Source organism: Oryctolagus cuniculus, chromosome 2, assembly GCF_051225735.1.
Source record: "Oryctolagus cuniculus isolate XC-2025 breed Fujian yellow rabbit chromosome 2, ASM5122573v1, whole genome shotgun sequence".
NCBI classification, from domain to species: domain Eukaryota; kingdom Metazoa; phylum Chordata; class Mammalia; order Lagomorpha; family Leporidae; genus Oryctolagus; species Oryctolagus cuniculus.
The window spans coordinates 38,217,643-38,231,063 of NC_142868.1; the positions used below are offsets into that span (position 1 = coordinate 38,217,643).

The 13,421-nt window shown below is 38.3% G+C and overlaps 1 long non-coding RNA gene across 2 annotated transcripts in view; it reads left to right on the forward strand.

Annotated features, from left to right (window-relative positions):
- Positions 1–3: 3 nt before the first annotated feature.
- LOC149127735 (uncharacterized) overlaps positions 4–13,421 on the forward strand; it is a 99,925-nt gene continuing 86,507 nt past the window's right edge. For both annotated transcript variants that reach the window (XR_016229892.1, XR_016229891.1), the window contains exons 1-2: positions 4–134; positions 3,256–3,501. This is a non-coding gene — a long non-coding RNA (uncharacterized LOC149127735). The remainder of the gene's footprint in view (positions 135–3,255; positions 3,502–13,421) is intronic.

Here is a 13,421-nt window from a genome sequence, read left to right on the forward strand (position 1 = left end):
ACTGCGTCTGAGAGGCCGGGGGTGCTGAGAGATCCGCCGGAGTTCTCAGCCTCGGGGCGCAGTTGTGCCTCCGAGTCTCCAGTTCCCGGGTTGTCCGCTTGCTCCTGCTGCTCCCTGCCCCATGTCTCTCAGAGGTGAATTGCAATAGGTTCTTTAGGCTTATGAAATTTTTTTAGGACTTTGGTACTCACAAATAAGTGTCACTTTAGTTATTGCTCATAGTGCAGCTGTAAGTTCATTTCTTTCCCCTGGAGGTGTGCAATGTCTACTTCGCACATCACAGTGACCGCTAAGCGCTTTGTGTCAGCAGCGTTCCTCACAGTTAAGTTCACGAAGAGCGACCTCTGTGCCGCGGGGACGCGGGAGGGTGTCAGAACCGAGAAGGCGGTAGCAGGGCACTGGCTAGACGAAGGGGTGAGGGAGCAGGAGTCAGCTTTGGACCGGGTTTCACAGGGCTCTGGGGTGAGGGTGAGTTATTGTTAAGATGCAGAGGTTGTGTGTCCTCACCATGTCTCCTTAGAAGCACCGTTTAGGATTCTGTTAGAAACAATGCACATTGTCTGCCAACCTGAGGTGAGGGCACACCCCATCCTGTTTCCCTGGAAACGACAAACAAGATCAACACGAATGGGATGTCCTCAGATGCCTGCACCTGGGTTGTAAATCTAGGATGCTTCTTTAGACAAGAATGGGATGCTCCTTTCTCCCTCATAGGGAGACGTTTTTCATACACTGATAGAAAACAAGGCGGGTTTTTTGCTTGGTTTTGTTTGTCTTAGCATGATTGCCTTTACTTTACAAAAGCAATTTTTGTCACCTTTTAAGGGCTAACATTTGTCACCTAACAAATGTGTATTGAATATCTACCCTGGACAAAAAGCTTTGCAAGTAATAATTTTTTTAAAAAGGTTGGTAAGGAATATTACTGAGCAAAGCAGAACATTTACAAAATGTATTCTTTCTCAGTAGTTTTACTTCTTCATATGTTACTAGAAAAGCAAGTTCTGCCCAGGGTGTGAGTACTGCACATGGTTACTTCTGCCTGGACTGCATTATATCATGTCCTGTCTATCCTTTTCTCGAGGTAGTGCTTCTAACCTCTTGCAGCCCAACTGCCATGTTCTTTGTAGCAGCGTTAAAATAAGAAGTTACTGCAGCCAAAAGCAAAATCTTTAATACTAGTTAGAAAAATTATTTTTGACAGGATGGGAACATGTAAGTTGAGTCATTCATTCCTGCATTCAATATTATCAACGAGAAGGTTGTTTATAAATATTGATTTATCCATATCTCTATGTATAAAGATATGTATCTTTATGTTTGGAGATGAAGTGAGCATAGAAAAAAAAAACGCATGTCTTGTCCTCCCGATAAAGCCTCAAAAATGGAAATCATAACATAAATGACCCCTGACCTTTTGGCTGAAGTTTGTTTTAAAAAACAAAAAGAAAAAAGTTTTAACAGGGAAGTAACAGTTGATCCAGGGAAGTAACAGAACTGTAGTGGCATAGAAATAATAAGAATAAAGGTGTCTATTTGTGTGACAAGAGAGAAACATCAGTGAACAGTCATGTTCTGTTACTCTGAGAAGCTAACAAAGAGTCTACAGTTATCTGAAGTAGAGTCTGAAATGGTTGTTTAGTCAGTCTGCACCTGCTAGTGGAGGCCACTGGACAAAAGATGCTTCATCAGATACTTGTGGGGTTATACACTGAAAACCAAAAACACACAGGATAAGATACCTGTCCATTACAGTGGATGTCAGGAGAGAGAATCACTTCAGAACAGAAGCTGTGGAACTGTTTATACATTATGGTAGCCTTTCCACCTTACGTGCCCTCTTGAGCACTTGGAATTGACGTAATGTAACTTCAAATGACTAACGAAACACCAAAAACAAATTAATCTGAAAATAAACTTGTTTTTTTCCTCCTTTTGTGGGCACTTGAAGGAAAGATTTAAGTGAAATTATATAAAGTTTTTATATATATGTATGTATATAGTTGATAGATTTATTAGAGAAAAGTAAGAAATGGCACAATAGCATTTATGACCCATTAAATTTTTTCATATGCTACAAAATGTTTTAACTTGGTATATCATGATTAGATTTGTATATAAAACAAAACTACCCTATAAGGTTGTATGGAATAGAGTAAGTTGAGTCAAAATTAAACTGTGTGTTGCCAGAAAGAGAATACAAAGAAGGGCCCTCAAAATCCAGCAAATAGATTGCACAGAGGTGTGCAGGTAGGAAAGTAAAGACATATACATGGAATTCTGAATCGTTCCTTTGTGCTAAGAGTAGAATGTAGTTTGAAAAGTAATAGAAGTTTAGTCTGGAAGTGAATAAGAAGTAGCTTATATGTTATGCATGGAAATTAGACTCTGTTTCATATTATAGGCATTTGTGGAGCCACTGTTACTTGTTGTTAACAATTGTTGGGAAATTATTTTGGCTTGGTGGTCATGGAAGCTTTTATCTGTTGGCTTAATGGTTGGCTAATTATTGGAGAGAGATATTCTTAAATACTTGATTTTTTTAAATCCCTCATTCTTTTCTGAGGGATTCTGTGGTGTGTGTGTGTGTGTGTGCGCGTGCGAGTGTGTGTTGGGACACACTTATAACCCTGAGCCAGGGAGTTTACAGTTCTACTTAAGCCCTCACATTCTGCTTGCCTAGAGCTTCAAGGTCACCCATAAGTGAGATCTTAAGGCATTTTTATGTTTTTCTGAAAATGTGCATAGTTATGTGTGTATGTGACTTCTAGCTTATGGATAAATGTTGGAGTTGTCCAAATCCCCAGTCACATCCCATTCCTCAGCCTTTCCAAGCTTTTAGTTAGCCTGTTATTTCCCCAACTTTTACTTATCAGCCCAGCCTGCAGCAGCGTATACATGCAATTGTATTTTACAAACATTTTCTTACTTAGTGGCTTTGCACTAGGTTAAGTTCTAAGTTGGCCAAAATAGGACAGATCTTCCAGTAGGTTCTTCCAGGAATCTTCTGTCTTAGACAAGTTAAGTCTTTTGGGAATGAGGCTTTGAAAAACCTCTAACCCCATTATGTGCTTTAAAAGGTTATAGGAATGTGGGCTTTTTTGGTTTTGTGTGTATGTGTGTTTGGGATGGGTAGAAGAAGCTAAAACACATACACAATCATGGTTCCTACTGGTATCTAGCTACTTTTCTTAAAAAGTTGAATTTGATACAGTTTTCCAGTCTTTTTCTTTCATCTGCTGGTTCTCTCCCCAGATGGCCACAACAGCCCAAGCTGCGCATATCTGAAGCCAGGAGCTTCTTCTGTGTTTCCCACATGGATGCAGGGTCCCAAGGACTTGGGTCATCTTCCACTGCTTTCCCAGGCCATATCAGAGAGCTGGATTAGAAGTGGAGCAGCCGGTACTCGAACCTGCACCCATATGGGATGCTGGTACTGCAAGCAACGGCTTTACCTGTTATGCCATAGTGCCGGCCCCTGATTTTTGTATATGATAAGAGGTATAGATCTAATTTCTTTCTTCTACATATATACAACCAGTTTTATCAGCACCATTTGTTGAAGTATCTATACTTACTCCATTATATGGTCTGAACACTTTTGTGAAAAATTAATTGGCTGTATGTACATGGATTAATTTCTGGGCTGTCTATTCTGTTCCATTGATTTATGTATCTATTTTTATGGTAATACCGAACTGTTTTAATTACTATAGCATTTTAGTATGCTTTGAACTCAGGTATTGTGATACCCTCAGCTTGGTTTTTCTTGCTCAACGTCACTTTGGCTATTTAGAGTCTTTTGTAATTCCATATGAATTTTAGGATTGCTTTTTCTAACTCTGTAAAGAATGCCATTGGTATTTCGATAGGGATTACATTGAATCTGTAAATTGCTTTAGGTAGTATAGATATTTTGATGATATTAGTCCTTCTGATCTTTGAGCAAGGAATATTTTTCCATTTTATTGTGTGTCCTTAATGATTTCTTTTTTTTTTAAGGTCCAGATTTCTCCTTCAATGTTCTGACACCTTGTGTATTTGTTTAGGCTTTCTTTCTTTCTTTCTTTCTTTCTTTCTTTCTTTCTTTCTTTCTTTCTTTCTTTCTTTCTTTTTATTTATTTGACAGGTAGAGTTACAGACAGTGAGAGAGAGAGAGACAGAGAGAAAGGTCTTCCTTCCATTGATTCACTCCCCAAATGGCCGCTACGGCTGGAATTGCGCTGGTCCAAAGCCAGGAGTCAGGTGCTTCCTCCTGGTCTCCCATGCCAATACAGGGGCCCAAGCACTTGGGCCATCCTCCACTGCCTTCCTGGGCCACAGCAGAGAGCTGGACTGAAAGAGGAGAAGCCAGGACTAGAACCAGTGCCCATAAGGGATGCCGACGCCACAGGCACAGGATTAACCAAGTGAGCCACGGTGCTGGCCCTCTTTAATGATTTCTTAAACGTATGTTTGATAACTTTTCATCGTGGAGATATTTTACTTCTTTGGTTAAATTTATTACTCAATACTTCACTTTTTTTGGCTACTGTGAATGGGATTTCATTTTCTGTGTGTTCATTATTAGCATACATAAAACTACTCTTTGTATGTTTATTTTGTAGCCTGAAAGTTTACGGAGATGGTTTATCAATTATAAAAGCTTTTTATTTATGTGTTTAGGTTTTTCCATGTATAACATCATAACATCAGCAAACATGGATAATTTTACTTCCTCTTTTCCAGTTTTGATACCCATATATTTTTTCTCCTCCCTAGTTTTTCTTGCTAAAACTTCTAGAATAAGAGTGGTAAAGTGGATAGCCTTGTCTTGTTCCAGATCTGAGGGGAAACTGAACCCAAAACCACATAAAAAATATTTGCTGTTGAGAATCTTTGCATCTGTATTCATTAAGGATATAGGTCTGTGGTTTTCTTTTCATGTTATGTCTTTGGTTTTCATATCAAAGTAATGCTGGGCTCATAAAAAGAATGTCAGAATTCTATCCTGTTCAATATTTTGGAATAATTTGAAGAGTATTGGAGTTACTTCCTTTTTGAATGTTTTGTAGAATTCAGCAGTAAAGCCATCAGTTGTCAGACTTTTTCTTGATGGAAGACTTTTGATTACTACTTCAATATCATTGCATGTTATGGGTCTGTTTAGATTGTCTGTATTTTCTTGATATAATCTTGATAGGTTGTGTGAATCCAGGAATTTATCCATTTCTTTGAGGTTTTCCAGTTTATTATCATATAGTTTCTCCTAATAGTTTCTTACACTCATTTTATATTACAGTGATGTCAGTTGTAAGGTCTCCTTTTTCATCTAAAATTTTCTTTATTTGAGTTTTTTTCTCTTTTGTTCTTTGTTAGTCTGGCTAGAAGTTTATCTATTTTGTTTATCTTCTCAAAACACCAGTTTTTGTTTTGTTGACCTTTTGTATTTTTTTAAATTTCAGTTTCATATATGTATGCTCTAATCTTTATCATGTCTTGCCTCCTACTGATTTTGGATTTGTTTGTTCTTGTCTTTGTAAGTCTTCATGATTGTATCATTAGATCTTTAGTTTGAAACATTTCTCTTTTTTAAAATCTAAGTACTCAGTGTTATTAACTTCTCTCTTGATACTGCTTTTTCTGTATCCCACAGGTTCTGATATGTTGTGTTTTCATTTTCATTTATTTCTGGAAAGTTTTTGATTTCTTTTTTAATTTCTATAATGACCGATTCATTGACCCATTCAATGACCCAGTGATCATTCATTAGCATGTTATTTAATTTTCAGTATTTCTGAATGTTCTATTGTTCTTCTTGTTGATTTTAGTTTTACTTCTTTATAGTCTGAGAAGATACATGGTATGATTTCAATCTTTTTAAAACTTTCTTTTTTTTTAACTTTTATTTAATGAATATAAATTTCCAAAGTACAGCTTATGGATTACAATGGCTCCCCCCATAACGTCCCTCCCACCCGCAACCCTCCCCTTTCCCACTCCCTCCCCCCTTCCATTCACATCAAGATTCATTTTCAATTCTCTTTATATACAGAAGATCAGTTTAGCATATATTAAGTAAAGATTTCAACAGTTTGCACCCACATAGAAACACAAAGTGAAAAATACTGTTTGAGTACTAGTTATAGCATTAAATCACAATGTACAGCACATTAAGGACAGAGATCCTACATGAGGAATAAGTGCACAGTGACTCCTGTTGTTGACTTAACAAATTGACACTCTTGTTTATGGCATCAGTAATCACCCTAGGCTCTTGTCATGAGTTGCCAAGGCTATGGAAGCCTTTTGAGTTCACCGACTCTGATCATATTTAGACAAGGTCATAGTCAAAGTGGAAGTTCTCTCCTCCCTTCAGAGAAAGGTACCTCCTTCTTTGATGACCTGTTCTTTCCACTGGGATCTCACTCGCGGAGATCTTTCATTTAGGTTTTTTTTTTTGTTTTGCCAGAGTGTTTTGGCTTTCCATGCCTGTAATACTCTCATGGGCTTTTCAGCCAGATCTGCATGCCTGAAGGGGTGATTCTGAGGCCAGAGTGCTGATTAGGACATCTGCCATTCTATGGGTCTGCTGTCTATCTCGCTTCCAATGTTGGATCATTCTCTCCCTTTTTGATTATATCAGCTAGTATTTGCAGACACTAGTCTTGTTTGTGTGCTCCCTTTGGCTCTTAGTCCTATCATTATGATCAATTGTGAACAGAAATTGATCACTGGGACTAGTGAGATGGCATTGGTACATGCCACCTTGATGGGATTGAATTGGAATCCCCTGGTATGTTTCTAATTCTACCGTTTGAGGTAAGTCAGCTTGAGCATGTCCCAAATTGCACATCTCTTAACTCTCTTATTCCCACTCTTATATTTAACAGTGATCACTTTTCAGTTAAGTTTCAACACTTGAGAATAACTGTGTATTGATTACAGTATTCAACCAAAAGTATTAAGTAGAACAAACAAAAAAAATACTAAGAGGGATAACATATCAAGTTGCTCATCAACAGGGTGAGGGCTGATCAAGTCACCATTTCTCATAGTGTTCATTTCACTTTAACAGGTTTCCTTTTTTTTTGTGCTCAGTTAGTTGTTATCTATCAAGGAGAATAAGTGGTATTTGTCCCTTTGGGATTGGCTTATTTCACTCAACATAATGTTTTCCAAATTCCTAACAGGGATCACTTTTCAGTTAAAATTTAAACACCTAAGAATAATTGTGTGTTAACTACAGAGTTCAACCAATGGTACTAGAACAAAAAAAATACTAAAATGGATAAAGTATTACATTGTACATCAACCGTCAGGACAAGAGCTGATCAAGTCACTGTTTCTCATAGTGTCCATTTCACTTCAACAAGTTTCCCCTTTGGTGCTCAGTTAGTTGTCGCCGATCAGGGAGAACATATGATATTTGTCCCTTTGGGACTGGCTTAATTCACTCAGCATGATGTTTTCCAAATTCCTCCATCTTGTTGCAAATGAGTGGGTTTCATTATTTTTGACTGCTGTATAGTATTCTATAGAGTACATGTCCCATAATTTCTTTATCCAGTCTACTGTTGATGGGCATTTGGGTTGGCTCCAGTTCTTAGCTATTGTGAATTGAGCTGCAATAAACATTAAGGTGCAGACAGCTTGTTTGTTTGCCAATTTAATTTCCTTTGGGTAAATTCCAAGGAGTGGGATGGCTGGGTTGTATGGTAGGGTTATATTCAGGATCTGAGGAATCTCCAGACTGACTTCCATAGTGGCTTAAACAGTTTGCATTCACACCAATAGTGGGTTAGTGTCCCTTTTTCCCCACATCCTCTCCAGCATCTATTGTTGGTAGATATCTGAATGTGAGCCATTCTAACCGGGGTGAGGTGAAACCTCATTGTGGTTTTGATTTGCATTTCCCTAATTGCTAGTGATCTAGAACATTTTTTCATGTGTCTGTTGGCCATTTGGATTTCCTCTTTTGCAAAATGTCTCTTGAGGTCTTTGGCCCATCTCTTAAATGGGTTGTTTGTTTTGATGTTGTGGAGTTTCTTGATTTCTTTGTAGATTCTGGTTATCCACCCTTTATCTGTTGCATAGTTTGAAAATATTTTTTCCCATTCTGTCGGTTGCCTCTTCACTTTCCTGACTGTTTCTTTTGCAGTACAGAAACTTCTCAATTTGATGCAATCCCAAATGTTAATTTTGGTTTTGACTGCCTGTGCTTCTGGGGTATTTTCCAAGAAGTCTTTGCCGGTACCTATATCTTGCAGGGTTTTTCCAATGCTCTCTAGTAATTTGATGGTGTCGGGTCGTAGATTTAAGTCTTTAATCCATGTTGAGTCAATTTTTGTGTAAGGTGAAAGGTAGGGGTTTTGCTTCATGATTCTGCACGTGGAAATCCAGTTTTCCCAGCACCATTTAATGAATAGACTGTCCTTACTCCAGGGATTGGTTTTGGATCCTTGATGAAATATGAGTTGGCTGTAGATGTTTGGATTTCTTTCTGGTGTTTCAGTTCTGTTCCATTGGTCTATCCATCTGTTTCTGTACCAGTACCATGCTGTTTTGATAACAACTGCCCTGTAGTATGTCCTGAAATCTGGTATTGTGATGCCTCCGGCTTTGTTTTTGTTGTACAAGATTGCTTTAGCTATTCGAGGTCTCCTGTGTCTCCATATAAATTTCAGCACCAATTTTTCCAGATCTGAGAAGAATGTCTTTGGTATCTTGCTTGGTATCGCATTGAATCTGTAAATTGCTTTTGGGAGAATGGACATTTTGATGATATTGATTCTTCCAATCCATGAGCATGGAAGATTTTTCCATTTTTTGGTATCCTCTTCTATTTCTTTCTTTAAGGTTTTGTAATTTTCATCGTAGAGGTCTTTAACGTCCTTGGTTGTGGTGATTGTTCCTCGCCACCGCCGGAGAATTAGGCAGGCTGCCCGCAGCTTGCCTTGACCGAGGAGCAGAAAGTGCGCCACCCGCCACTCAGCCTTCCCCAAACCCTGGACACAATCAGGCGTGGTGTGGAGCCCAGTCAAAGCAGAGTCTCACTTTATTGTAAAAGGGATGTGTATATATAGCTGAGGTACAGAGCAGATGGTAGGGAGAGGATGAGCTGATTTAAGGATGCAGGCAAGGGGTGGGGTGTTGTGATGCAGAAAGGTCCTAGCCACTCCTATTATACCACCTTAATGATCCTTAGGCAGAAGTGCCCTGGGGCTGGGGTGTTTGCTACCAGGGATTTGAAACTTAAAGTCAGATTTTCAAATTCGAGGCAGGCTCAGGAAGTTCCTCTAGGCCTCTCCAGATTCAGTGGCCCCCACACTTGGTTAAGTTTATTCCAATGTATTTGATTGTTTTTTAGCTATTGTGAATGGGATTGATCTTAGAAGTTCTTTCTCAGCTGTGGCATTGCCTGTGTATACAAAGGCTGTTGATTTTTGTGCATTGATTTTATATCTTGCTACTTTGCCAAACTCTTCTATGAGTTCCAATAGTCTCTTAGTAGAGTTCTTTGGGTCCCCTAAGTAAAGAATCATATCATCTGCAAAGAGGGATAGTTTGACTTTTTCCTTCCCAATTTGTATCCCTTTAATTTCCTTTTCTTACCTAATAGCTCTGGCTAGAACTTCCAGAACTATATTGAATAGCAGTGGTGAGAGTGAGCATCCCTGTTTGGTACCAGATGTCAGTGGAAATGCTTCCAACTTTTCCCCATTCAATAGGATGCTGGCTGTGGGTTTTCCTAAATTGCTTTGATTATATTGAGGAATGTTCCTTCCATAACCAGTTTGTTTGCTTAGAGTTTTCATCATGAAAGGGTGTTGTATTTTATTGAATGCTTTCTCTGTGTCTATTGAGATAATCATATGTTTTTTCTTCTGCAGTCTGTTAATGTGGTGTATCACATTGATTGATTTGCAAATGTTGAACCATCCCTGCATACCAGGGATAAATCCCACTTGGTCTGGATGGATGATCTTTCTGATGTGTTGTTGCATTCTATTGGCCAGAATTTTATTGAGGATTTTTGCATCTATGTTCATCAGGGATATTGGTCTGTAATTCTCTTTCAGTGCTGCATCTTTTTCTGGGTTAGGTATGAAGGTGATGCTGGCTTCATATAAAGAATTTGGGAGGATTCCCTCTTTTTCGATTGTTCTGAATAGTTTGAGAAGAATTGGAGTTAGTTCTTCTTTAAATGTTTGGTAGAATTCAGCAATGAATCCATCTGGTCCTGGGCTTTTCTTTGTTGGGAGGGCCTTTATTACTGTATCAATTTCTGTCTCAGTTATGGGTCTGTTTAGGTTTTCTATGTCTTCCTGGTTCAATTTAGGTAGGTTGCATGTGTCCAGGAATCTATCCATTTCTGATAGATTTCCCTGTTTGCTGGCATACAAGTCCTTGTAGTAATTTCTGATGATTGTTTTTATTTCTGTGGTGTCTGTTGTTACATTTCCTTTTTCATCTCTGATTTTATTGATTTGGGTCTTTTCTCTTCTTTTTTTAGTTAGTTGGGCCAATGGGGTGTCAGTTTTGTTTATTTTTTTCAAAAAACCAGCTCCTTGTTTGGCTGATTTTTTTGTAATTTTTTTTTTTTTTTTTTTGGATTTAATGCTGTTGATTTCTTCTCTGATTTTAATTATTTCTCTTCTCCAACTAGATTTGGGTCTGGTTTGCTGCAGATTTTCTAGATCCTTGAGATGCAGTTAAAGCTCATTTATTTGGTGCCTTTCCAATTTCTTGATGTAGGCACCGATTGATATAAACTTTCCTCTTAACATTGCTTTTAAAACTTTCTGAAACTTGATTTTTGGCCTAATATATGGTCTATCCTACAAAATGTTTCATGTGCTGATGATAAGAATGTATGTTATATAGCTGCTGAGTGAGATGTCTCTTATACATGCTTATTAGGTCCATTTGCTGGATAGTATGTTTCAACTCTGATATGTCTTTATTGATTTTCTGTCTGGATGATATGTTCATTTGTGAGAGTGGAGTGTTGAAGTCACCCATTAATATTGTATTTGAGTCTATCCTTTCATCTCTAATAGTATTTTCTGTATATATCAAGGTGGTCTTATGTTGGGTGCATATATTTTTTATTGTTACTTCTTCTTGTTGAATTGAATATTTTATCAAAATATAATGTCCTTCCATATCTCTTTTTTAAAGATTATTTATTTATTTTTTTAAAAGTGAGAAGGAGAGACAGAGAAAAAGGTCTTTCGTCTGCTGGTTCACTCCTCAGTTGACCACAACGGCCGGAGCTGTGCCCATCCAAAGCCAGAAGCAAGAAGCTTCTTCTGGGTCTCCCGCATGGTGCAGGGGCCCAAGGACTTGGGCCATCTTCTACTGCTTTCCCAGGCCATAGCAGAGAGCTGGATTGGAAGAGGAGCAGCCAGGACTAGAACCAGCGCCCATTTGGGATGCCGGCACCGCAGGCGGATGATTAACCTACTGCGCCACAGTGCTGGGCCCCCTTCCTTATCTCTTTTTACAGTTTTTGATTTAAATTCTGTTTTACCTGACATCAGGATCACTTTCGTTTTCCATTTGGTATATCTATTTCCAACCTTTCACTTTCAATCTGTATGTTTTTTGTTTGTTTGTTTGTTTGTGAATTAAATTTCTTATAGACAGCATTTAGTGGGGTCCTATCTTTTCTGCTAATCTAAGTCTTTTGGTTGTTGAATTTAATCCATTTACATTCATGGTTAGTATTGAATAGTTTAGAACTAAGACCTGTCACTTTGTTGATTGGATAATGATTCTACCTGCTGTGTTAGGGAATTTGGTGGTGTCATGTGTTTTCATGTTTACTTATCATGTAGGATGCCCTTCAGAATTTCTTGCAGGACTCCTGTGGTAGCGGTGAATTCTGTCACTTTTTGCTTATCTGGAAAATACTTTATTTCTCCTTTATTTTTAAAGGATAGCTTTGCTGGATATAATGTTCTTGTTTGGAAGTCTTTTTTCCTTTCAAGACTTTGAATATATAATCCCACTCTTTCTGGCCTGTGGAGTTTCTGCTGAGAAGTCTAATGTTAATCTCATTGGTTTTCTTTGATATGTAACTTGACACTTTTCTCTTACTATCTTTAGAAATTTCTCGTCTTTAACTTTTGACAATTTGATGATGATATTCCTCGGAGAAGAAATTATCTGGTTGAGTCTACTTGGAGTTCTTTAAGTTTCCTGTATCTGGATGTCCATGTCTCTTAAGATCTAGAGAATTTTCAACTATTATTTCATTTAGTAGGTTCTCAAAGCCATTTTCCTTGTCTTCTGCTTTAGGAATACCTGTAATATGAATATTTTGTAATATGAATATTTTGTTGTTTAACAGTATCCCATATTTCACATAGATTTTATTCATTCTATTTAATTCTTTCATTCTTTTTTTCTTTATTTTTTTCTGATTGGGCTATTTCAAAATGTTTGCCATTGAGGTCAGAGAGTTTTCCCTCCACTTGGTTTATTCTGCTGTTAAAGCCCTCAGTTGTATTTTTTAATTTCACTTATTGAAGATTTCATCTCCAGAATTTCTATTTGGTTCTTCTTAATTAGTTCTATCTTAGTAATATTTTGATTCATGTCGCTCTTTGATTTCCTCATTTCTTCATTGTCTTCCAGAATTAGGATCCATCTCATTAAGTTTCCTTACAATAATCATTTAGAATTCTGTATATATCATGTCATAGATTTACTTCTGTTCAGGATCTAATTCTGAGGAGTATTTTATTCTTTTGGAGTTGTCATGCTACCTTTCTTCTTCACATCTCCTGTGTCTCTATGTTGATATCAGCCCATATGGTGTATTTGTCTTTTCTTTATGGGATAGGTTTGATTGCAAAAGAGTTTATGGTTTAGCTGGAATGCATGGTAACACTTAGCTTGTTGCTTTGGCTTAGGTTCTAGGTGAGCCTAGGAATCTGGTCTCTGAGTGATTTGTTTTGTCATCTGTCAGCTGTATCTATAAGTAACACAGTGGTCTAGTCTGCTGCAGTTGATAGAGATAAAAGTACATTTTTGAGATGAATAAGGGTTTTCATGGGTATGTATCTTTGGTGCACATGAAGTAAGCAGGCATACCGGTTACAATCGATTAGGTTTGTGAGCTGGAAGACCATGCCTTCGCTACGCCCCTGTGTGACCTCCTGCCCTACCTAATACCTTCACCACACCCCAGTGTGACCTCATGCCCCTACCTGGCTACACTTGGGTGCCCACCAGCCAATCAGGTTAATTAACTACTCCCCTTTGAGAGTTCCACCCCTCTCTTATTTTCCCTGGCTTCTTGTCAGGAGGGGGCTGGCTGTAGCCCTGCACCTCCAGGGAGCATGGCCTTTGGGCCACCCGCCCTAGGCTTCCTGGCCTACTCACCCTGGGCTTCCTGGCCTAGATGCTCTTCCACATGGCTGGTTCCTGGT